The sequence below is a fragment of the Hyla sarda genome, chromosome 9, assembly GCF_029499605.1.
Source record: "Hyla sarda isolate aHylSar1 chromosome 9, aHylSar1.hap1, whole genome shotgun sequence".
NCBI classification, from domain to species: Eukaryota; Metazoa; Chordata; class Amphibia; order Anura; family Hylidae; genus Hyla; species Hyla sarda.
This window is the reverse complement of record NC_079197.1, coordinates 60,460,832-60,487,411: the sequence shown is the minus strand read 5'-3', so window position 1 is coordinate 60,487,411 and position 26,580 is coordinate 60,460,832. Positions and strand designations below refer to the sequence as shown.

General features: G+C 44.6%; 1 protein-coding gene across 4 annotated transcripts in view; it reads right to left on the bottom strand.

Moving 5' to 3' along the window:
* The window catches only part of LOC130291604 (ras-related GTP-binding protein A), a 1,042,086-nt gene that overhangs the window by 605,162 nt on the left and 410,344 nt on the right, over positions 1-26,580 (bottom strand). The window lies entirely within an intron of this gene.

The following is a 26,580-nucleotide window of genomic DNA, read 5'->3' as shown; positions in this document are numbered from 1 at the left end:
GAGAATGCTAGGAGGAAACCCTTATGCAGCCTCCTGCTAAAAACCTGTTTTTGAAATTATGCTGAGAAGCAAGTAGATCAAAATACAAATGGTGGATGTGCGGCTGTGTTTCTTTATTTGTGTTGTACATTTGTAGTCTCTCTCTTCTTCCATGGCCAGCACTCCACTCCACCCATTCTGCCAAGGTGTTTTTAATTAGCAGGAGACTGCATAAGGGTTTCCTCCTAGCATTCTCCCAGCCCTCTACCAGGGAGCACATGGTAAGTTTCACACTGGTGTGGTTCTCTGTGGCGGCCATTGTTTCTGTGATACTTTGTCTGTGGGGTGGTATGGCCCAGAGCCAGAGGCTTGGTTGGGCAGAAGTGGGGCTGCCTGGCCACTGGGTCGCTCCCCCGTGGGCATGGTGTCTCAGGGGCAGTGGTCGTCGCCTGGCGCTACACCAGTGTCAGGTTAAGGACCCACACTGACTAGGTGGCATTCACGTGGGCTTGTACTTTTTGAATGTATACTAACAATCTGTTTTTGAAATTATGCTGAGAAGCAAGTAGATCAAAATACAAATGGTGGATGTGCGGCTGTGTTTCTTTATTTGTAAGGAACAATTATATTTTTGCAAACAAACTAAAATGGGCACTGTCAGAGTCAACATTTTGTTATGTTGTATAAAATGTTATTTCCTTTTTATAGAAAAACACCACTAAGGCTCCACATACCATCCAGAACATAATCCTGTCCAGCTGCTGTATTATCTTTTTTCAAGCAGAAGCACATACAGGAACAAAGTCCAGTAAGTGAGGGTGGGACTAGCACTCATCTGTGCTCACTCTTGTCCTATCAGACTGCAGCATGAAAACAGAGAGGAGGGTGTTTCAGAGCAGGCTGCAGTGATTGGATGAAAAGACCCAGCACAAAACAGAAGGCGGAAGTGAGCAACAGATGGAAGGTATTTGTGAGAGAAATATAGGTGCTTAACATGAAAAAACATATACATGCATGAGCAGGATTAGGTACTGAGTAACGTATAACTTTTTGTGGAAAATGACAGGTACTCTTAGGCTAGGTTTCCAGTGAGTTTTTTTCTAACCAGCAAAAAACGGCAGAAAAAATTGCCTGAAAAAAAATGACAGAAAAACTGCCACTTATTTTTCCTGTGTTTTCATTTTTTTCAGGCGTTTTTGCCTTTGATTGGACATTGCATTTTTTTACTCCTTTGGTGTTTTTTTTCAAAATAAATAAATAAATGAAAAGGATGCAGTAGGGGTGGAAAAAAGTTATCTAACTTTTTTTTTTATATATAATGAAATGTTTAAAAATGTTTAAACAGGGACCAATTTATGGCGGGCAGGGGCCTAAAAATGTAGTCAACAATAATAAGCATGAAGAAAGGGGCCATTTAAATGTAGAAATATATTTTTTATAATTCTTTTTCTTTTAAATATATTAGTAATGTATTTTAATAATGTGTTTAATAGAGTGTGTGTTTCACTTTTTTCTCAATTTTTTTAAATTTTTTTTAGGTAGTACTACTCCTCCCAGCATGTAACAGACTGTTCCATGATGGGAGCAGTGGTACCTGTACTAATAGACAGATCGCCCCGGGTGTCACTTCTGACACCCGATGCGATCATCCTATCTATTGCAGAGATGCAGAGCGGCCAATCACAGCTCTCTGTGGAAAATATGAATCTGTAATGTAAATAACTTCACATCGCAGAACATTAGTGCAGGATAGCGGAGAAGAGCAGTTGTGCCGCCAGCTTTTATATTTCATATAGAAGGATCGCAACGGGTGTCAAAAGTGAAGAATTAGGCAAGGTTTACCCTTAAAAAGTGAACTACATTTTGGGTATATGTTGGCATACTGACAGAAAAGGTATGGCAATTTATACCATGCTGTACTCACAGGGGGACATTTATTTTAATGGACTGAAAGTAGTCTATTAGTGACTACATACACGTACAAATGTATACTGTTATTTTGCAGGACTCAAAAGCACAGCAGGTAGTAAAAAATAACCTGGCACATTAAATTTAAACATCTTTTTGCTGTTTGCACTTATTAACAGGTTGGTACTGGATGCTGTCTGGGGACCTCGTGGTGGAGGAATGATCCTGCTGCCACCTAATCCACCACATCCTCCACTTCCTCTGTAATAAACAATATAAGGTTTGAGTAGCAATACTCCAAGTGAGGTCTCACCAGTGCTCTGTACAACACCAGGAGAACTTTCCTCTTTGTACTGCTTATCTTTCTTATACACGCCTATACACTCAAGTATTCTTCTAGCATTTCCTGCTGCTCTTTTATATTGTCAGCCTTCCTTTAAATTTAAATTTCAAATCAACTGGTGCCAGAAATCTTAATCCTTCCAGTACTTATCAGCTACTGTATACTACAGATGAAGTTGAGTTGTTCTTTTTAGTCTGACCACAGTGCTCTCTGCTGACACCGAAATGTCGAAAGTAGGAGCAAATCCCTCTAGCAAACCTGCTCCAGCTAATTTCCTGACACAGACAGAGGTGACAGCAGAGAGCACTGTGGTCAGAAAGAAAAGAACTAGACAACTTCCTCTGTAGTATACAGCAGCTGATAAGTACTGGAAGGATTAAGATTTTTGAATAGTAATTTACACATCCTTTTAACTTTCTGGTACCAGTTGATTACAAAAAATTGTTCTTCACCAGAGTACCACTTTAAGTATTCTGAAATAATTACCCCAATTCCTTTCCTCAGATACTGTATGATATTCTGCCTTTGGGGTTTTACGTGTTTGACTATAGTAGGCTCAGGAATCTTCAGTGCTGAATGGAACAACATGCAGTGGGACCACACGGATCTAAAGCCGAACTTGTTTATTTTGTAACCATGCAACGTGTTTCACTGCGCATGTGCAGCTTCTTCAGGCATGACAGGTAAGAGGATCCACTGGGATTTATACAAGGAAGGATTAACCCTTAGGATTATTGGCAACTTATATAACAATTCAATACCTTATCATTGCACCATAAAAGAACAATTAAACAATTAATTAAATGCATTATAATAATGTAAATATAAACACATATACATTTATAAAACTATAGACTCAACAAAAACGCAGACTGGTGTTCACCCACAAGAATAAATCTTTGCCGATTCCAACACCAGTATACGTCTCGATAAATATACATAAATAAATTGTAATTATCCCAGACCATCAACACATATGAGCATTCAGCCCACATATGAGCACACTATGAGCATTCAGCCATTATTAAACATTCGTTTTTTGTGTAAAAACGGATGTATAATAACGGATTAAATAACGGGTGCTAATGGCTGAATAATGTCCGTCAAAATAAAGGGCATCAATATCCGTCAAAATCCGTTAAGACCCGTAATAACATCCCTCATGTACTACTACTACTCCCATCATGGAACAGACTTGTTTCCATGATGGAAGTAGTAGTACCCTAGCTGCGGGAGTCTATATTAGTGTTTGTACTACTACCCCCATCATGGAACAGACTCTGGGGCTTGTAGTACAGGGGCTGAGGGATTGATTGCACTGGGTCTCAGAAGACCTGATGCGATTAGAAGTTATTAAACAGGGGAGCGGGCGGCATGCTCAGCCTACGAAGTATTTACTTTCAGTTTTTAAATTCCTCGCTGGGAGCCCTGAATGGCTCCTCTGGACCGGCCATTCAGGGCTCCCAGCGGGGTCTTCAAATAGAAGCGCTGCGGTGGGAAAAGATATATAGAATCACTGGGGGGTATACATCTGGCCCCCGCAGCACTTCTATATATCCTGCCCCCTGCAGAGCATTTTTATATGTTCCCCCTGCAGCGCTATCATATACCCTGGCAGCGCTTTGAATGAAAAGTATTCTAACAGCAGCGTATCTGGCCGGCACGATGTGCTGCTGAAAGAATACTTGTCATTCATAGCACTGCACTACAGAGCCGGGAGAACAGCTGACACTGAGCCGTAGGTATACATCGTATATCTACTGCCCAGCAAGAACTTACAGTGAGCCTGCAATGTGTATACAGTATACACATTGCCGGCTCACTTAACCCCTTGCTGAGCTGTGCGCTATGCGCAAGCCCAGCAAGGGAAGAGTTAATTTACACTGCTGGACAGTGTAGGTTAACCCTTTGGGCGGTATACACTATATACAGCTATCTATAGATAGCTGTATATAGTGTATACAGAAGACGAAGTCCGTTTACTTCCCTCGAGTAATGGGCAGGTCCGTGTAGCTCCGCCCCCTAGTGATGATGTCATTAGGGGGTGGGGCTACAGAAGGGAACAAGGCTAGTTAATCTGAAGCTCTGTTAGTTAATCTGAAGCTCTGTTCACATTGTCCGTTTTGTATAATGTGAACAGACCCTTCTGGCAGTGTCTACCCAGACAGGGAGACTCCAGCTGTTGCTAAACTACAACTCCCAGCATGCCCAGACAGCCAAAGGCTGTCTGGGCATGCTGGGAGTTGTAGTTTTGCACCAATTGGTGGCTCCCTGTTTGGGTAGACATTGCATCATGGGTGCTCTCCCCAGCGGACAACGCCAGAAATATCATAACCAATTTTTTGTGTTTTTTTTCTTCTCGTTTCAGATCCGTGTATGCAGAGGATTACTGTGGATTCGATGGATTACGGTGGATTATTTTTTTTCTTTTAATAAAATGGTTAACCAGGGCTGTGGGGGAGTGTTTTTTTTAAATAAAATAATTTTTCCAATGTGTTGTGTTTTTTTTAATTTAATTTTCAGGGTTAGTAGTGGAAGTTGGTCATATTGACTGAATCCATTACTAAGCCAGGGCTTAGTGCTAGCCCCAAAAACAGCTAGCGCTAACCCCCAATTATTACCCCGGTACCCACCGCCACAGGGGTGCCGGGAAGAGCCGGTACCAACAGGCCCGGAGCGTCAAAAATGGTGCTCCTGGGCCTAGGCGGTAACAGGCTGGCGTTATTTAGGCTGAGGAGGGCCAGTAACAATGGTCCTCACCCACCCTGGTAACGTCAGGCTGTTGCTGTTTGGTTGGTATTGTGCTGAGAATGAAAATACGGGGAACCCTATGCGTTTTATTTTTTATTTAACCTGTTGGGGACGGAGGGCGTATGCATACGCCCTTGCGTCCTGGTACTTAAGGACGAAGGGCGTATCCATCCGCCTGTGGGAATTTCGGTCCCCGCCGCTTACCCGGCGGGGACCGGGCCGGGGTGACTGCTGATATCATTCAGCAGGCACCCCATGCAAATGCCCAGGGGGGTCATTAGACCCCCCCATGTCGGCGATCGGCACAAATCGCAAGTGAATTCACACTTGCGATTTGCGCCGATTCCGGGTCATTCCGGGTCATTATGGAGACCCGGTGACCCGGAATAGAAGGGGGATCGCGGGTGTCTAAGACACCCACGATCCCCCTAAAGCGATAGGAGTGAGGTGGCATGGGTGCCACCCCTCCTATCCCTGCTATTGGTGGTCTAGACGCGACCACCAATAGCAGATCTGGGGCGGAGGGGTTTACTTTCGTTTTCCCCGTCCTGCCCACCCACAATAGGAGGGGCAGAACGGGGAAAACGAAGAGGAGCGGCGCCGGAGTCCACTTACCCCTCCGGAGGCTGCGGAGCGACGGCGATCGGCGGCGGCGGCGGTGACGGAGATCGGCGCAGGCGGCGTGCGGCAGAAGAGGACGGCTCCCTGGATGCGAGTCTCTAGACTGTAGCCCTCCAGATGTTGCAAAAAATACAACTCCCAGCATGCCCAGACAGCTGTTTGCTGTGTGGGCATGCTGGAATTTGTAGTTTTGCAACAGCTGGAGGTCTGCAGTTTAGAGACCACTGCACAGTGATCTCTATACTGCCCTCTAGATCTTGCAAAACTACAACTCCTAGCATGCCCACACAGCTGTTTGCTGTCTGGGCATGCTGGGAGTTGTAGTTTTGCAACATCTGGAGGTCCACAGTTTGGAGATCACTGTGCAGTGGTCTCTAAATTGTAGCACTCCAGATGTTGCAAAACTACAAATTCCAGCATGCCCACACAGAAAACAGCTGTCTCGGCATGCTGGGAGTTGTAGTTGCATACCTCCAACTGTTGCATAACTACATCTCCCAGCATGCCCTTCTGTGATCAGTACATGCTGGGAATTGTAGTTTTGCAACAGCTGGAGGCACACTGGTTGGAAAATACTGAGTTAGGTAACAGAACCTAACTGAAGGTTTTCCAACCAGTGTGCCTCCAGCTGTTGCAAAACTACAACTCCCAGCATGTACTGACAGACCGTGCATGCTGGGAGTTGTAGTAGTTTTGCAACAGCTGGATGCTCACTGGTTGGAAAATACTGAGTTAGGTAACAGAACCTAACTGAAGGTTTTCCAACCAGTGTGCCTCCAGCTGTTGCAAAACTACAACTCCCAGCATGCACGGTCTGTCAGTACATGCTGAGAGTTGTAGTTTTGAAACAGCTGGAGGTTTGCCCCCCCATGTGAACGTACAGGGTACATTCACACGGGCGGGTTTACAGCAAGTTTCCTGCTTCAAGTATGAGCTGCGTCAATTTTTTCGCCGCAGCGCAAATTCCTAGCGGGAAACTCACCGTAACCCGCCAGTGTGACTGTACCTTAAAAACACTACACTACACTACACTAACACCTAATAAAGAGTAAAACACTACATATACACCCCCTACACTGTCCCCCCCCCCCCCCCAATAAAAATGAAAAACGTATTGTACAGCAGTGTTTCCAAAACGGAGCCTCCAGCTGTTGCAAAACAACAACTCCCAGCATTTCCGGACAGCCACTGACTGTCCAGGCATGCTGGGAGTTTAGCAACAGCTGGAGGCACCCTGTTTGGGAATCACTGGCGTAGAATACCCCTATGTCCACCCCCATGCAATCCCTAATTTAGTCCTCAAATGCGCATGGCGCTCTCTCACTTCGGAGCCCTGTCGTATTTCAAGGAAACAGTTTAGGGACACATATGGGGTATCTCCGTACTCAAGAGAAATTACACTACAAATTTTGGGGGGCTTTTTCTCCTTTTACCCCTTATGAAAAGGAAAAGTTGGGGTCTACACCAGCCTGTTAGTGTAAAAAATTTTTTTTTTTACACTAACATGCTGGTGTTGCCCTTTACTTTTTATTTTCACAATAGGTAAAAGGAAAAAAAGACCCCCAAAATTTGTAACGCAATTTCTCCTGAAATACCCCATATGTGGGCGTAAAGTGCTCTGCGGACGCACAACAAGGCTCAGGAGTGATAGCGCACTATGTACATTTGAGGTCTAAATTGGTGATTTGCACAGGGGTGGCTGATTTTACAGCGGTTCTGACATAAACCCAAAAAAATAAATACCCACATGTGATCCCATTTTGGAAACTACACCCCTCACAGAATGTAACAAGGGGTACAGTGAGCATTTCCGCCCCAAAAGTGTCTGACAGATTTTTGGAACAGTTGTCCGTGAAAATGAAAAATGTAATTTTTTTGTTTGCACAGCCCACTGTTCCAAAGATCTGTCAAATGCCAGTAGGGTATAAATGCTCACTGTACCCCTTATTACATTCCGTGAGGGGTGTAGTTTCCAAAATGGGGGCACATGTGGGGGGGTCCACTGTTCTGGCACCACAGGGGGCTTTGTAAATGCACATGGCCCCCGACTTCCATTCCAACAAATTATCTCTCTAAAAGCTCAATGGCGCTCCTTCTCTTCTGAGCATTGTAGTTCGCTCGCAGTGCACTTGACGTCCAAATATGGGGTATTTCCATACTCAGAAGAAATAGGGTTACAAATTTTGGGGGGCATTTTCTCCTACTACCCTTTGTAAAAAAAAAGTAAAATTTGGGGAAAAACCAGCATTTTAGTGGAAATTTTTTTTTTCATTTACACATCCGACTTTAACAAAAAGTTGTCAAAATCCTGTGGGGTGTTAAGGCTCACCGTACCCCTTGTTACGTTCCTTGAGGGGTGTCGTTTCCATAATAGTGTGCGATGTGGGGGGTTTTGCTGTCCTGGCACCTTAGGGGCTTCCTAAATGGGACATGCCCCCCAAAAACCATTTTGGAAAAACTCACTCTCCTAAATCCCATTGTTGCTCCTTCCCTTCTGAGACCTCTAGTGCACCCGCCGAACACTTGACATACACATATGAGGTATTTCCTTACTCGAGAGAAATTGGGTTACAAATTTTGAGAGGATTTTTTCCTTTTACCCCTTGTAAAAATTCAAAAACTGGGTCTACAAGAACATGCCAGTGCAAAAAATGAAGATTTTTAATTTTCTCCTTCACTTTGCTGCTATTCCTGTGACACACCTAAAGGTTTAACACACTTACTGAATGTCATTTTGAATACTTTGAGGCGTGTAGTTTTTATAATGGGGTCATTTATGGCGTATTTCTAATAAGAAGGCCCTTCAAATCCACTTCAAACCTGAACTGGTCCCTGAAAAATTCCGATTTTGAAAATTTTGCGAAAAATTGGAAAATTGCTGTTGAATTTTGAAGCCCTCTGATGTCTTCCAAAAGTAAAAACTCAACAATTTTATGATGCAAACATAAAGTAGACATATTGTATATGTGAATCAATATATAATTTATTTGGAATATCCATATTCCTTATAAGCAGAGAGCTTCAAAGTTAGAAAAATGCAAAATTTTCAAATTTTTCATGAAATTTTCAAATTTTTCACCAAGAAAGGATGCAAATATCGACGAAAATTTACCACTAACATAAAGTAGAATATGTCACGAAAAACAATCTCGGAATCAAATTTATAAGTAAAAGCATCCCAGAGTTATTAATGCTTAAAGTGACAGTGGTCAGATTTGCAAAAAATGCTCCCGTCCTTAGGGTCATAATGGGCTCCATCCCCAAGGGGTTAAATAAATAAAATAAAAAACGCATAGGGTTCCCAGTATTTTCATTCTCAGCACAATACCAACCAAACAGCAACAGCCTGACATTACCAGGGTGGGCGAGGACCATTGTTACTGGCCCTCACCAGCCTAAATAACACCAGCCTGTTACCGCCTAGGCCCAGGAGCGCCATTTTTGATGCTCCGGGCCTGTTGGTACCGGCACTTCCTGACACCCTTGTGGCGGTGGGTACCTGGGTAATAATTGGGGGTTAGCGCTAGCTGTTTTTAGGCTTAGTAATGGATTCAGTCAATAAGACCAGCTTCCACTACTAACCCTGAAAATTCAATAAAAAAAAAAAAAACACAACACATTGGAAAAATTATTTTATTTAAAAAAACACTCCCCCACAGCCCTCGTTAACCATTTTATTAAAAGAAAAAAAATAATTATCCGCCGTAATCCATCGAATCCGCGGTAATCCTCTGCATACACAGATCTGAAACGAGAAGAAAAAAAACACAAAAATTGGTTATGACATTTCTGGTGCTGTCCGCTGGGGAGAGCACCCATGATGCAATGTTTACCCAAACAGGGAGCCACCAATTGGTGCAAAACTACAACCCCCAGCATGCCCAGACAGCCTTTGGCTGTCTGGACATGCTGGGAGTTGTAGTTTAGCAACAGCTGGAGTCTCCCTGTCTGGGTAGACACTGCCAGAAGGGTCTGTTCACATTATACAAAACGGACAATGTGAACAGAGCTTCAGATTAACTAGCCTTGTTCCCTTCTGTAGCCCCACCCCCTAATGACATCATCACTAGGGGGCGGAGCTACACGGACCTGCCCATTACTCGAGGGAAGTAAACGGACTTCGTCTTCTGTATACACTATATACAGCTATCTATAGATAGCTGTATATAGTGTATACCGCCCAAAGGGGTTAACCAACACTGTCCAGCAGTGTAAGTTAACTCTTTCCTTGCTGGGCTTGCGCATAGCGCACAGCTCAGCAAGGGGTTAAGTGAGCCAGCAATGTGAATACTGTATGCACATTGCAGGCTCACTGTAAGTTCTTGGTGGGCAGTAGATATACGATGTATACCTACGGCTCAGCGTCAGCTGTTCTCCTGGCTCTGTAGCCCTGAGAACAGCTGATCCCGACATTCACATAAGGACAATCGCAGTGGGTGTCAGGAGGAGTGACATCCGCTGGGATCTGTCCCTTACTGCAGGTAATAATACTCCCAACATGGAGCACACTCTGCTCCATGCTGGGAGCTGTAGTACCTGCATTAATATACATATCGCAGCGAGTGTAACTTCTGACACCCGCTGCGATCTGTCTATTAATGCAGGTACTACAGCTCCCAGCATGGAGCAGAGTGTACTCCATATTGGGAGTAGTAGTACTTGTAGTAAAGGAAAGATCACTGCAGGTATCACTCCTGACACTCACTGTGATGCTCTTGTATAATGTATGGATGCAGCGGCCGCTCTCCTATGGTCCCCTGCACGGCCGTATATATACACATATTCCTATTTCTCACAGAGAGCTGTGATTGGCTGGAACCATCTGGCCAATCACAGCTCTGCGGGAAATATGAATATGTGTATATATACGTGAGTGCAGGGGACCATAGAAGAGCGGCCGCTGCATCTATATATTATACAAGAGATCGCAAGGGACCCCGGAGATCTGTCAATTAGTACAGGTAACTACTACTCTTACATCAAACAGGGTGTTCCATGCTGAGAGTAGTAGTACTACCTAAAAAATGTAAAAAAAAAAAAAGGGAAAAACACGCACACACTACATTTTTATTATTGTCGGCTACATTTTTAGTGCTTTACCCGCTCACATAAATTGATCCCTGTTTAAAAATGAATAAACATTTCATAATAAAAAAAGATACATTTCGTTAGATACAATTTTTTCCCTCACAATGGTATCTTTTTTATTATTATTTTTTTGTGGTACCCTACGAAATTTTAATAAAAAAGGTATCTCCATAATTTTTTAGGATTGCTATAGTCCAAAAAAGAATAAAAAGATTTACCGAATGTACCCGAATACCGAATGTATCCGAAAAATCAAACTGTATCTGTATCCTTTTTATTATCTTTGGTATTAGAATGAATTCTTTACGTTCGTTTATGGATAACGAATGTATTAGTTATTTACTGCATGCATTCGGTAAATAACAAATGCATACGTTATTTTGCTATTCATATTTTCTTGGCTATTCAGGAATGTTCAAAATATGTTTTCGTGCATTCGGATCGGTCCGAATGCCCGAAAACGGTAAACTTCGGTAAATTAGACATTCGTGCCGAACCGAATTGCACATGTCTAATAACTATAACTCGCAGGATGCACAGACAGCCAAAGGGCATGCTGGGAGTTGTAGATTTGCAACAGCTAAATGTTTGCCCCCCCCATTTGAATGTACAGGGTATATTCACATGGGTACATGGGCAGGAGTTTACAGTGAGTTTCCCGCTGCAAGTTTTAGATATTTAAATATTCCGCTGCAGCTCAAACTCCCAGAGGGAGACTTGCTGTGCACCCCCATCCATGTGAATGTACCCTAAAAACACTACAATACACAAAATAAAAAGTAAAACCCTACATATACACACCCTTACACAGTTACACCCCCCCCCAATAATAATGAAAAACTGAGCCTCCAGCTATTGCAAAACAACAACTCCCAGTATTGACGGACAGCCTTTGACTGTGCAGGCATGCTGGGAGTTTTGCAACAGCTGGAGGCATCCTGTTTGGCAAACACTGTCATAAGGTAATGCTTGCATCTGGGTCCGTCCCTATGCAAACCGCTAATTTAGGCCTCAAATGCGCATGGCGATCTCTCACTTTGGAGCCCTGTCGTATTTCCATACTCGGGGGAAATTGCCCAACAAATTTTGGGGGGCTTTTTCTTCTTTTACCCTTATGAAAAAAAATAAAGTTGGGGTTCACACCAGTGTGTTATTGTAAAAAAAAGACCCCCAAAAATTGTAACAGTTTCTCCTGAGTACGGACATACCCCATATGTGGACGTAAAGTTTTCTGCGGGCGCACAGCAGGGCTCAGGAGTGAGAGCGCACTATGTACATTTGAGGCCTAAATTGGTGATTTGCACAGGGGTGGCTGATTTTACAGCAGTTCTGACATAAACGCAAAAAAGGGAATACCCACATGTTACCCCATTTTGGAAACGAAACCCCTCACGGAACGTAGCAAGGGGTATAGTGAGCCTTAACATCCCACAGGTCTTTGATGAATTTTAATTAAAGCTGGATTTGAAAATGAAGGAAAAACAAAAAAACTTTTTCACAAAAATGCTGGTGTTACCCTGAATTTTTCATTTTCACAAGGGAAAATAGGAAAAAAAAAAAAGGAACGCCATTGGGCTTTTAGAGAGAATGCGTACAGAATTGAAGACCAGGTGTGTTTACAAGGCCCCCATGGTGCCAGAACAGTGGACCCCCCCCCACACGTGACCCCATTTTGGAAACTACACCCCTCATGTAATGTAATAAGGGGTGCAGTGAGCATTTACACCTCACAGGTGTCTGACAGATTTTTTGGGACAGTGAAAATGAACATTTTTATTTTTCATTTGCACAGCCCACTGTTCCAAAGATCTGTCAAATGCCAGTGGAGTGTAAATGCTCACTGCAACCCTTATTAAATTCTGTGATGAGTGTAGTTTTCAAAATGGGGTCACATGTGGGGGGGTCCACTGTTCTGGCACCATGGGGGCTTTGTAAACGCACATGGCCCCCGACTTCCATTCCAAACAAATTATTTCTCTAAAAGCACAATGGCGCTTTTTCTCTTCTGTGCATTGTAGTTCGCCCGCAGGGTATTTCCATACTCAAAAGAAATGGTGTTACTAATTTTGGGAGGCTTTTTTTTCCTATTACCCCTGGTGAAAATAAAAAATTTGGGGTAACACCAGCATTTTAGTGAAAAAAAATCTAATTTTTCATTTACACATCCAAAAATTTGCTTTAAAAAAGCCAAATGTGGCTTCTTCTCTTCAGAGCATTGTAGTGCGCCTGCAGAGCGCTTTAGGTCCACACATGGGGTATTTCCATACTCAGAAGAAATGGGGTTACACATTGCGATGGGCATTTTCTCCTACTACCTCTTGTAAAAATGGTAAATTTGGTAAAAGAACTGCACTTTAGTGAAAAAAAATCATTTACACATCCGACTTTACTGAAAAGTCATCAAACACCTATAGGGTGTTATGGCTCACTGTACCCCTTTGTTACTTGCCTTGAGAGGTTTAGTTTCCAAAATGGTATTCCATGTGGGGCTTCCTAAATGCGACATGCCCCCTCAAAACCATTTCAGCAAAATTCACTCTCCAAAATCCCATTGTCGCTCCTTCTCTTCTGAGCCATCTAGTGCACCCACAGAGCACTTAACATCCACATATGAGGTATTTCATTACTCGAGAGAAATTGGGTTACAAATTTTGGGGGTCTTTTTCTCCTTTTAACCTTTGTAAAAATAAAAAATAAACTGGGTCTACAAGAACATGCAAGTGTAAAAAATGAAGATTTTGCATTTTCTCCTTCACCTTGCTGCTATTCCTGTGAAACACCTAAAGGGTTAACAAACTTTCTGAATGTCATTTTGTATACTTTGAGAGGTGCAGTTTTTATAATGGGGTCATTTATGGGGTATATCTAATATGAAGGCTCCTTAAATCCACTTCAAAACTGAACTAGTCCCTGTGGAGGACCCAACAAGAAGTGATGCCTTGTTGGACCTGATCACCCATCTGAGAACCCAAGAGTTCTTAGAGAGGTAAGTTCAGTAATATCTGTACCCTTGTTCATGATATTTAGAGATTCTCTGGTGTCTGGTATTGTGCCAAGGGACTGGCGCAAGGCTAATGTGGTACCAATGTTCAAGAAGGGCTCTAGGTCTTCGCCAGGCAATTATAGACCGGTAAGTCTAACGTGCATTGTGGGTAAATTGTTTGAAGGACTTATAAGGGATTACATACAGGAATACATAGGGGATAATTGTATTATAAGTGATAGCCAGCATGGGTTTACTAAGGATAGAAGTTAATTTAGCCAAACAACTAAAACGGCAAAACAATACGTGCCGTATGTAGGTCCCGGAGGTACCAATATATAGTCAAAAACAAAGAGACCCACAATACTAATATTATTTCAAAAAGTATAACAATCTTTATTAGACAATAAAAAACAGTTTTAAAAAGTTAGAAAAAGGCAGAGGATGACCTTACACAGGAGACAACAGGTGCCAGTGGACCTGGTATGGGTAATGTAGGTATTCAGTCAAGAGTATACATAATATAAGGCTAGCGTAGCTGCATGTTTATAATATCGTAACAATAGATATAATATCTAACATACATTGAGGTAACATAGGAGGCAGCAATGCAATACAACAGACATAAATAGGAAATACCTAAAAAAAGACTACCTGTCATATACCCAAAGGCCAGGAGCACCAAGCACCAACACCCCAACGCACGTTTTGCGTATGGGCTTCGTCAGGGGGCGTGTCCTGATTCCCAAAAGAGGTAGGTATATAAGGGCTAGCATGCCCAATCAGTATCCGCAGATCATGGTGATGAACACTCGTCAGGGCCAATGATGATCCAGCCGATCCATAAGGTCAGACCAGATAGGATAAGTACAAACCGCCCAATTACCTGTAGGACGGAAAGAGGGAGTGTCTCTCCTCATGAGCCGGAAATACGGCGCTAAAGAGTGACGGCGCTTATGTTTCCGGCATCCCGTAGTGACGCACAGAACACGATTCATAGTAGGCAGGCCACACAAATATGGCGCCCGTCAGTGTGGGCATGGCTTCACAAAAATGGCCGAGCGATTAGTCGCGCGCATGCGCCCAGAAGGGAACGTAGGGGAGCCCATGCCATCGCGCACGCGTCGAATAGCGACGCACGCGCGATAGGTGTGGGCTCCACAAAGATGGCGCCGGAACGGTGAGCGGAGACAATGAGGCCATGAGTGGCGATGCTGGGAAGAGACGCTCGGAAGACCAGACAACCCATACAGAATAGCAGCATACATGATGATATATAGGGGAAGGTTAAAAAGGATTAACCTGTAAATAAAGACCAGTATATAAGAAATAGGGGAGATGAAGAGAAACCACCGACGTGAGAAAGTGTGTGAAAAATAGGAAAATAAATGAAAATACTATGAGGATACCTACCACCGAAAAATAAACACCTAGAATGGACATAAAAATAAATAAATAGATGAATAAACAAAGCACAAATATTTATATAAAAAAGGGGGAGAGTGAGTATAAAAAATATATATAAAAAACATGATATGAATAAATTAAGGAAAAAGGTGAATTTATAAAAATATAAATATAATGGGCTACATAAAAAGTGTGATAAAACGCACATGTACAGGTTTATTGAAGTGTGAATAAGCATACAAAAAGTGACAAGTGAAACAGACAAAATGACAAATGTGATCTAGGTAAATGGGGTTGAACACCCCGTGTAACAACCATGATAGCATACTACTAAATAGTAATATAAGTGTGAAGGATGCGAATGTAAGGGCAATCGTATCAGACAATTAAGATACAGAGTGCCATAAAGTGCCAAAAATAGTGTAAATACATGTGTGTGAATAGGTGACCGAAAATAGAAATAAAAAGTGACAACATGATAAATGCCAAATGAAAATGTGCAAAACTGAATAAAAAATTATGATAAGAATATGTAATGAAAATAATTGATAATAAATATTGGTAATAATGATAGTAATTTATATGAACAGTATCCCCTATAGTAGATAAAAAATAAATAGATTCATAAATAAATTCATTAGTAAATAGATTAGACCCCAATATTAATCAAGCGTAGCTAAAAACTAAGCAAAGGTGAGTATACAAAAATTAGTGCTTGGTGGTATCGGCCTGTGGGTATATGACTAGAAGGACGAGTACATCATCATGACCTAGCGGAAAAAAGAAAAAAGAAGAACAGAGAATATAAAACCAATTAAAACCAAATAAAAACATAACACAATACCTCAAAAGAGGAATAGGATCGCGATCTAGAGTATAATACATATAATAATACAATTGATTTAAGGAGAACTACAATTAAATAAATGGTACAAAACTAACATGATCATTGGCCCATACAAAAAATATGGAGAAAAACTGTTCCAGGTTAAACCCCCGCAAAGGACGAGGGGGCACTCCCTCCGTCTGGAGAAGAAAAGGCTTAGTCTAAAGGGGCGACACGCCTTCTTTACCGTGAGGACTGTGAATTTATGGAACGGTCTACCTCAGGAACTGGTCACAGCAGGAACAATTAACAGCTTTAAAATAGGGTTAGATAAATTCCTGGAACAAAATAACATTAATGCTTATGCAGAATTATAAAACTACATCCCTTCCCCTTATCCCCTTACAACCTTCACTTCAATTCCCTGGTTGAACTTGATGGACGTATGTATTTTTTCAACCATACTAACTATGTAACTATGTAACCAAAAATTCAGATTTTGAAAATTTTGTGCAAAATCTTAAAATTGCTGCTGAACTTTGAAGCCCTCTGATGTCTTCCAAAAGTAAATACATGTCAACTTTATGAGGCAAACACAAAGTAGACATATTGTATATGTGAATCAATATATCATTTATTTGGTACATCTTTCCTTACAAGTTTCCCTACAAGTTTGTTAATGCAAAATTTTCACATTTTTCAGCAAGAAATGATGCAAGTATTGACAAAAATTTACCACTAAGTTAAAGGGGTATTCTGGGCAAAAACATCTTATCCCCTATCCAAACAGAAAGTAAGCCATGGCCAGGGTACGAGTATAGGAACTACATCTCTATGTAGGCACAAGTAGCTGCATCACAAGGCCACATGGGACACCCCCCAATTTGGGGAAAAGCTTGCCCCTGCTGCTGCTCCTCCATAGTCCTCCCAACTGTCCAGAAGCCAGGCCTCATCCACAGGCAGCACATCTGCCATGTCATTGTCAGTGTTGTTTCCTCCTCCTGTATGCCATCAGTTACATCCTTTGTTACATCCATCGTTTGCTTCACATTTTCGGGCATCTCGGATGTCTCAAACAGCCTTGAGATAATACTCAATCTATCTTAAAGGGGTACTCCGCCCCTAGACATCTTATCCCCTATCCAAAGGATAGGGGATAAGATGTCAGATCGCCATGGTCCCGCTGCTGGGGATCCCCGGGATCCCCGCTGCAGCACTGCGCTATCATTACAGCACAGAGCGAGTTCACTCTGTACGTAATGACGGGCAGTACAGGGGCCGGAGCATCGTTACGTCACAGCTCGGCATACCCCAACATAGTCTTTGGGGGGCAAAGATAGAGGTTATGGAACATGCCATCTTGGAAGGACATTACCACCATGCCCTGTAACTGTAGATAATGAGGAATCCACCCGGCTCAGCATCATATCATTAGGCTCTGTCTCATTCATCTCAGAAGGCAGAAATACACTCCACAATGGCTGAAATATCCTGCAAAACAAAAGGACCCCTGGAAGATATGGACAACTCTCTCTTGCTGCTGCTACTATTACCTCCATTACCTCCACCAGGCACTTGGCTACTGCTGCTACCTGTACTGGTGCCGGTGCTTCACCCAACATGGCAGAGGTAATGGTAGAGGTGCTCTTTCCTATACCCTCCTTTACCATACATTTTCTTTTTGTTGAAAGTGACAGAGAAATTGCCAGTAAACTTTTACTCTCAATGCTAGAAATGTGGATTTATGTGAAGCCCAACTAGAAGATGTACAAAGGGTTTAACAGGCGGGACACCGGCAAATGATGCCTATGTACTAGGGAAGCATCAATAAAATATCCCGCGGAGTCCGAGTCCAAAAATGCAAGAACGGAGATGAGGGTAGGAAAAGCTGGACCTTCATATTTAAGCGTGGAGAGGTGATATTCCCACCTAGGGAGGCCTCTCCCATAAACCCTAGGTGTAAGTCTTTCCCTGTGACTGACGACGCAGAAAACAATTTTTTAGGAAGTGATCCGCACTGCCGCAGTATAGACATAGATTTTCAGTTCGTCGGCGAGTTCTTTCCTGCGGGGTCAGGAGAGACCGATCCACCTGCATAGCCTCCACTGCGGGAGGCAACGTAGAAGGTTGCGGTGGCTGCTGGAAGAAAGGTGCCAGACGAGGAAAGCACCGAGGTCGTGTAGACTTCCTTTCCTGGCGTAGTTCCTCACGTCGCTCAGAGAAACGGATATCAATCCGGGATGCCAACTGTATAAGCTCATTCAGATTAGATGGCAATTCCTGGGCTGCGAGGACATCCCTGATTTGACTTGATAATCCTCTCTTGAAGGTGGCGCTTCATCATTCCATGCTAACTCCGATGCCAGGGTACGAAACCGAATGGCATACTCGCCCACAGAGGAGTTGCCCTGAGTAAGACTCAGCAATGCCGTCTCAGCGGAGGAAGCTCAAGCAGGTTTTTCGAAGACACCCCTTAATTCTGCCAGGAACAGCTGGAGATTGGTTGTGAGGGCTTCACTGCGATCCCAAAGTGGAGTTGCCCAGGCCAAAGCCTTTCCAGTTAAAAGACATAGGATGAAGGCCACCTTTGCTCGTTACGTAGGAAACTGATCCGCCATGAGTTCAATGTGCATAGAACACTAAACCACGACAGGACCCCCTCATATTTCTCGGGCAGAGACTGACAGAGTCTTGATCCGGAGACGACTGCAGGAGCACGAGGTGCCACCGGAGCAGGAGGAGGCTGTGGTGGTGACAGTTGCTGCAGAGCAGTTAACAACTGCTGCATCATGGCAGATAACTGGCTCAACTGCTGTGCCTGCTGGGCCAACTGCTGTGACTGGAGTACCACGATGAAAGCGAGATCAGGACAATCAGGCAGAGGAACCCCAGTGGGATCCATGGCCGAATATTGCTTTAATAGGTCTGGATGAGAATCCTCTAACCTGTGTGGCTGATGACTCGGACCGTATTGGGGAGCGGAGTCTAAGGTGCCGTTGGCCTTCACCAGAGCCCGCCGCAAGGCAGGATGGGCTTGCTGCGACAGGAGACACCCAGGTCGCTACCCCCGACACAGCTCGACCACACAGGTAGTTGGGCAAGGCCAGGTACCGAAGGATAAGGCAGCAGCGTAGTCAAACGTAGCAGAAGGTCAAGGCAGGTGGCAAAGGTGCGGAGTCTAATAATGTAGCGGAAGGTCTAGATACACAGGACAGGCTAACAGGCTAAAGGGTTTCTTAAGCTCAGGCTAGGGGCACTGAAGATCCATCAGGGAAATGTGGGAGGTGCGGGGACTTTATAATGTAGTGTCAGGTGCAAACAGTAATTATGGGCGTACTGGCCCTTTAAATTTCAGAGCTCCGGTGTGCGCACGTCCTAAGAGGCGGGGACACGCGCCGGAGCTGAGACACAGGGGTGAAGGCGGCAGCGGAGCATGGTGAGTGACGGGCCGGGATTTGCATGCGGGCGCATTTTTATTTCATTTAAATTGAAGATTTAAAATAGATTAACATAAAAAGTTTTATTTAATGTGCCAGCAGCATGAGGAGACCACATGGCCAAGGTGTGTTTGGGCCATCTGTCTCGTCTTCCTCATCACCCTGTAGCTACACAGCCTGCTCCTGCTCCTCCTCTCATGTCAGATGACTATAAAAACCACCCATTTTGCAAAACCTTGCCTGTGCTCCACTGTCCCCCTCCCCCTCCTCCTCCTCCAGTTAAGCCCCCACAAGGCTCACGTGGCCGTGAGATGTATGCACCACGTCTCCAGTGCCCTGACCAGCCATTGTTTCCAACATGTGTTATAGGAAATGAAGCAGTGGAATGAAGTTGTTCATCCTGTAATCCTGGTGATTGACTAGTAATGTGGCTTCGTCAAAGGGCCTCAGCAAACGGCAGGTATCACATATGAGCTGCCACTGGTTGACATTGAAGTTACACAGGGGAGTACCCCTATCCGCTTTCTGTGATGGCTTTTCTCTGTCCAATGGAGGGTGGAATTCCAACGGGTGGAAATGTCGCAAATCAGACTATGTTGGGGTATGCCGTTCTGAGGCTGCAGCTCAAGGAGGGTGTGCTTTGCGGTGTACTAGTGGCTGAAGTGCATGCAAAGTTTCCTTCCCATTGTTAAGATGTCTTGCAGATGGGGGAACACTTCAGGAACCATTTGACAACCAGATTGAACACGTGTCCCATGCAGGGCGCATGGCTCAAGCTTCCTTGACACAGCGCAGGCAAGATGTTCTTCCCGTTGTTGGTCACCATGGTTCCAATTTCCAGTTTTCGTGGAGAAAGTCATGATTCGATTTCTTGATGAATCACTTTTAACAGTTCCTCTCCTATGTGACTCCGTTTGCCAAGGCAAACCATGTGAACAACAGCGTGACACTGCTGTGCCCTGCACACATAGTATTCTGGAGAGGCACTGAGACTTGTCCTTGCAGTGGAGGCTGAGGACACGGTGGAGGATGAGCAAGCAGAGTTGCACACTGTCACAGGACCAAAGGCCTGAGATGGGGAAGCGGAAGTGGCGTGACCTGACCAAGTTGCTCTTGTGGCTGTTCAGGAACCACATTCACCCAGTGGGCCGTAAAGGACATGTATTGTCCCTGACCATAGTTACAGCTCCACAAGACGGCGCTGCTGTGCACTTTGGTACACACCGACAGGTTAAAGAACTGGCCCACCTCTGTTCCACAAAATTGTGCAGGGCAGAGGTGCCTTTTTCACAAAGAAATGATGGCTTGGGACTTTCCACCTCGGCTTTGCAAAAGCCATCAGTTCTCTGAAAAGTGCAGAGCCCACCACTTGAAAAGGGAGGGACTGCAGCACCAGCAACTTGGACAGGAGCACATTCAGCTTCTGTGCTGATGGATGAGTGGGCGCATACTGCTATAAGTTGCAGCAATGAAAAAGCTTGTACTTGTATCTTAAAATCGAGCTGGGGGTCCACCACGAGCCCTGCTACAGCTTGTCCCAGCCCCGGACTTTAACCACCCCACACCCCATGCTTATGACTGAGTGTCCCGGGTGCCCAAAGTGTTTACTTTGAAAAAATACTGTCAAACTGCAAGATCAATATAACAAGGATATCACATGGCGGGACAATGACAGAGCCTAGAGGTGGCAGCAGCATGGCGAGACCATAGGGCGGCACTATGATAGAGCCTGGATGTGGCAGCATTATGAGCAGACCATATGGTGGTACAATGACACAGTCTGGAGGTGGAATCAACATGAGGAGAACATATGGTAACAGAATGACACAGCCTGGAGGTGGCATCAGCAGCATCAGGAGTCCTGAAAGTGACCCAGTGACAGTGTGGGGTGGTGGGTGTTAATACCAGTACCCAGTGATGAAGGTGGGTGAAAGAAGGAGAACTTGGCATCAGATGTGTAGCATCAGGCAGGTGGCAGGATCAGAATAGTAGCTGAGGCAGGTAGGCAGAAGAAAACAGTTTGTAGGAAAATGGAGAGGTATCCGGCTTCTCAGCAGACTGTTAAAATTTTAAGCTTTAATTCAGTCCAATTCAGTCCTTTAAAACATAGATAGGGGTTAAAACAAGCGTGCAGATGCGTTTCGGACCAAAGAGGGGTTCTTAGTCATGGCAAATAACAAACAGAGCTGTGCTGATTTTTATAGTGTACTTAATAAGAGTTGTTGTTTGGGTCCTCCCATCCACATGAGCCGGTGTGTGACGGCAGTTCTGGTGGATGACAGGTGAACATAGCCCCACACAAGCTGGGCTATGTGGAAGACCTGTATTGGACCTGTGCATCAGTGAAAGTTCACTAGTAGTCATTGGGAACACGATGCACTGGTGTGAACATGCGTCTACAGCAGGTAATGGCTAAACAAAATGTCAAACTTAGTGTGTATGACTGTGCACTTGATACAATGAAATTATAGATACAGACCTGGAACAAAAAAAAAATAAAAAAAATATATATATATATATATATATATATATATATATATATAAAATATGACTAAATATATATATAGTGTATTAAATAATACTCCTAGTTCTATTGTGGGGAAATAGTTATATGAGTATATAACTGTATAAACAAGCAAAGTATTAATATACACATATGAACTCTTAGAATAATGACTATTCTAGGATTAGAACATACGGACTCCAAAAAAATTCCTGGTCAAAATTGCTAGCACGATCTCTAATCAAGATCGGGCACAAGATTGTACTCTACTAGTTCAAAAGGACTACCCACAAATAATCTACGTAAATAATAACTAAATTAGTATATGTGAATACAAGAAGAAACTAGTAGTATAAAAGGATCGTGTTCAGATATAGATAGAAATGATGCTGCCTAATTAAGCAGCAACCTCATGGAATATACAAATGAGTCTTACCCATATGTATAAATACATCAGACTATCATTACAACATCTAGAAAATGGGTATTATCAAAACAAGACAAAAAGAATGGTTACATAGTTACATAGTTAGTTACATAGTTAGTACGGTTGAAAAAAGACATACGTCCATCAAGTTCAACCAGGGAATTGAAGGGTAGGGGTGTGGCGCGATATTGGGGAAGGGATGGGATTTTATATTTCTTCATAAGCATTAATGTCATTTTGTTCCAGGAATGTATCTTATCCTGTTTAAAGCTATTAATTGTTCCTGCTGTGACCAATTCCTGAGGTAGACTGTTACATAAGTTCACAGTTCTAGTGGTAAAGAAGGCGTGTCGCCCCTTGAGACTAAACTTTTTCTTCTCCAGACGGAGGGAGTGCCCCCTCGTCCTTTTGGGGGGGGGGGGGGGGGGTTTAACCTGGAACAGTTTTTCTCCATATTTTTTGTATGGGCCATTAATATACTTATATACATTTATCATATCCCCCCTTTAACGTCTCTTCTCAAGACTAAACAATTGTAACTCCTTTAATCGCTCCTCATAGCTAAGATGTTCCATGCCCCATATTAGTTTAGTTTAGAAACACTATATCCACAGCCATTCCTCTGTCAAGACTTCTACTCACATCTTCATAAAAGCAAATTAGATTGGTTTGACAACTTCTATCCTTAGTAAACCCATGCTGGCTATCACTTATAATACAATTATCCCCTATGTATTCCTGTATGTAGTCCCTTATAAGTCCTTCAAACAATTTACCCACAATGCACGTTAAACTTACCGGTCTATAGTTTCCTGGGGAAGACCTATGTTACGCCGAGCGCTCCTGGTCCCTCGCGGCGTTCTCCTCTCTGCAGCGCCCCGGTCAGACCCGCTGACCGGGAGCACTGCACTGACACTGCCGGCGGGGATGCGATTCGCATAGCGGGACGCGCCCGCTCGCGAGTCGCATCTCAAGCTACTTACCTGTCCCGGTCCCCGGCTGTCACATCCTGGCGCACGCGGCTCCGCTTTCTAGGGCGCGCGCGCACCTGCTCTCTAAGATTTAAAGGGCCAGTGCATCACTGATTGGTGCCTGGCCCAATCACTGTATTAACTCCCACCTGCTCCACGCCTTTATATCCTCACTTCCCCTTCCCTGCTTTGCCGGATCTTGTTGCCTTGTGCCAGTGAAAGCATTTTGTGTATGTCCCAAGCCTGTGTTCCAGACCTTCTGCTGTTGCCCCTGACTACGACCCTTGCTGCCTGCCCTGACCTTCTGTTACGTCCGACCTTGCTCTTGCCTTGTCCTTCTTTACCGCGCCTGTCTCAGCAGTCAGAGAGGTTGAGCCGTTACCGGTGGATACGACCTGGTTGCTACTGCCGCAGCAAGACCATCCCGCTTTGCGGCAGGCTCTGGTGAATACCAGTAGCAACTTAGAACCGGTCCACCGGTACGGTCCACGCCAATTCTGGACTCTGGTTCTGCTGGAAATTTTATTTTGGCCTCTTTTGTTAATAGGGTCAGCATCCCAGTAACCCGTCTCGTCAAGCCGCTCTACATTTCTTCTGTCAACGGAGAAAAATTGGACTGCACTGTGCGTTACCGCACAGAACCCCTGCTTATGAGCATTGGACTGCATCACGAAAAAATTGAATTTTTTGTTCTGCCCAACTGCACCTCTGAAGTCCTCCTCGGTCTGCCATGGCTCCAACGTCATTCTCCCACCCTTGACTAGACCACCGGGGAGATCAAAAATTGGGGTTCCTCTAGTCACAAACAATGCCTCACATCTGCTCCCACTTGTCTAACTCCTGAGGTTCCACCCTTACCGGCCCCTCCCAAGGCTTACCAGGATATTTTCGGCAAAAAGCAAGCTGAGATTTTGCCTCCTCATAGCCCTCTTCCTGGTAACACTCTGCTCCGTGGCAAGCTTCACCCTCTGCCCCCCCTCCCCATTCCCACCTCTTCTGGATTGCCTGCCGCTGATGAAGCTACCCAGGACTTCTCTTTCTTCCGGAAGGAAACTCAAAAGTCTCTCCCAATGTTCTCGTCTCATTTGAAGGGACAAGCAGACAAAAAGAGGGGGAGACCTAAGGGGGGGGTACTGTTACGCCGAGCGCTCCGGGTCCCTGTTCCTCCCCGGAGCGCTCGCGGCGTTCTCCTCTCTGCAGCGCCCCGGTCAGACCCGCTGACTGGGAGCGCTGCACTGACACTGCCGGCGGGGATGCGATTCGCATAGCGGGACACGCCCGCTCGCAAATCGCATCCCAAGCTACTTACCTGTCCCGGTCCCCGGCTGTCACGTCCTGGCGCGCACAGCTCCGCTCCTTAAAGGGCCAGTGCACCACTGATTGGTGCCTGGCCCAATCACTCTATTAACTCCCACCTGCTCCACGCCTTTATAACCTCCCTTCCCCTTCCCTGCTCTGCCGGATCTTGTTGCCTTGTGCCAGTGAAAGCGTTTTGTGTATGTCCCAAGCCTGTGTTCCAGACCTTCTGCTGTTGCCCCTGACTACGACCCTTGCTGCCTGCCCTGACCTTCTGCTACGTCCGACCTTGCTCTTGCCTTGTCCTTCTTTACCGCGCCTGTCTCAGCAGTCAGAGAGGTTGAGCCTTTACCGGTGGATACGATCTGGTTGCTACCGCCGCAGCAAGACCATCCCGCTTTACGGCAGGCTCTGGTGAATACCAGTAGCAACTTAGAACCGGTCCACTGGTACGGTCCACGCCAATCCCTCTCTGACACAGAGGATCCACCTCCAGCCTGCCGAATCCTGACAACCTAGAGCCCTATTTGAAGATTGGCACCACATTCGCTTTGCACCAGTCCCTTGGCACAATACCAGACACCAGTGTGAGAATTAAATTCCTTGATTAGCAGCAAATAATAAAAAAAAGTAGTAAACTAGTACAGTGGTCCCTCAACATACGATGGTAATTCGTTCCAAGCGAGCCATCGTTTGTCGAATCCATCGTATGTTGAGGGATTCGTGCAATGTAAAGTATAGGAAGCTGTACTCACCTGTCCCCGCCGCTCTCGATGGTGTCCCCGCCGCTCGCGATGGTGACCTCGGGTCTCCGCTGGGCTCGCGTGGTCTTCTCCGGTCCTCCGCTGTCTTCTCCGGTCCTCTGCTGTCTTCCGCAAGGCCTTACTGGGCCTGTGTAGCGACGTCATTACGCCGCTGCGTACGCCATTCCTATTGGATGACGTGCGCAGCAGGGTATTGATGTCATCGGAGAGGGCCGAGAAGACACCAGAAGACTAGCGCTGGACCCGGAGGGCACCCCAGAGCATCGTGGAGGGGTAAGTAATACTTACCGCACCACACGGGGAACATTAAGCTGCTATCCGGCAGCAGCTTAAGCATTTTGCACTGCCGGATAGCACTTAATGCGATGGCCCCGACATAAAAAAAGCGATTTGATCATATGTCAGGGCCATTGTAGGTCGGGGGGGGTCACTGTATATGTACATGAGATTATTACGGTAATTTAGACCCCTAGGGGTACGTGTGTCTAGAGATAAAATCCCAAAAGCTTCTCTAGACTGCACCATACATGTCGAATCACCACCCCTTTTTGGCTGGTGTACTTTTACAATGCCACAAACCGTTATATCTGAATGGTCACCATCATGGAATTCTCGGATATGTTTACTAAGTCCTGACGATGCACGAGTACTATTAAAAGGATGTGTAGATGTGGCAGATCTTAGGTGCTCCGCAATGCGGGTTTTACATTTCCGGATAGTGCATCCTACATATTGTATAAGTGCACATTTCTGACATGTAGCCAAGTAAATCACATGATGTGAATTGCAATTCATGAAAGTTTTTATAGGATGAGTAGACCTGTTGGCTGTGGAAGTGAAAGTTTGGATAGAATTAACAAGTTTACAAGTTGGACACCGAGGTTTATTACATTTATGAAAGCCAGTGCAGGATAACCAAGTTCCAACTTTTGTATTGTCTCTATATTCACTGGGGGATAAACAGTTTCTGAATGACTGTCCTCTTCTGGCAACAAATCTGATACCTGTATGTAAAATTTTGGCTGAGATGGAATCCTGATGTAGTATAGGTGGGTGTTGTCGGATTATGTCACAAATTTCTTTGAAGTGGGGTGAATAAGGAGTAGAAAACATAATTTTTTGAGGAGTTTTAGGTTGAACGTGTGTGTTCCCAAGACTTCTTGTGTCTCTCTTCACCCTTCTCTTGTGTACGATGCCTTTGGCTCGAGTAAGAATAGTTCCTTTGTACCCACAGTTTTTAAGTCTATTGTCTATGTCTGCAATTGTAGTTTGGTAA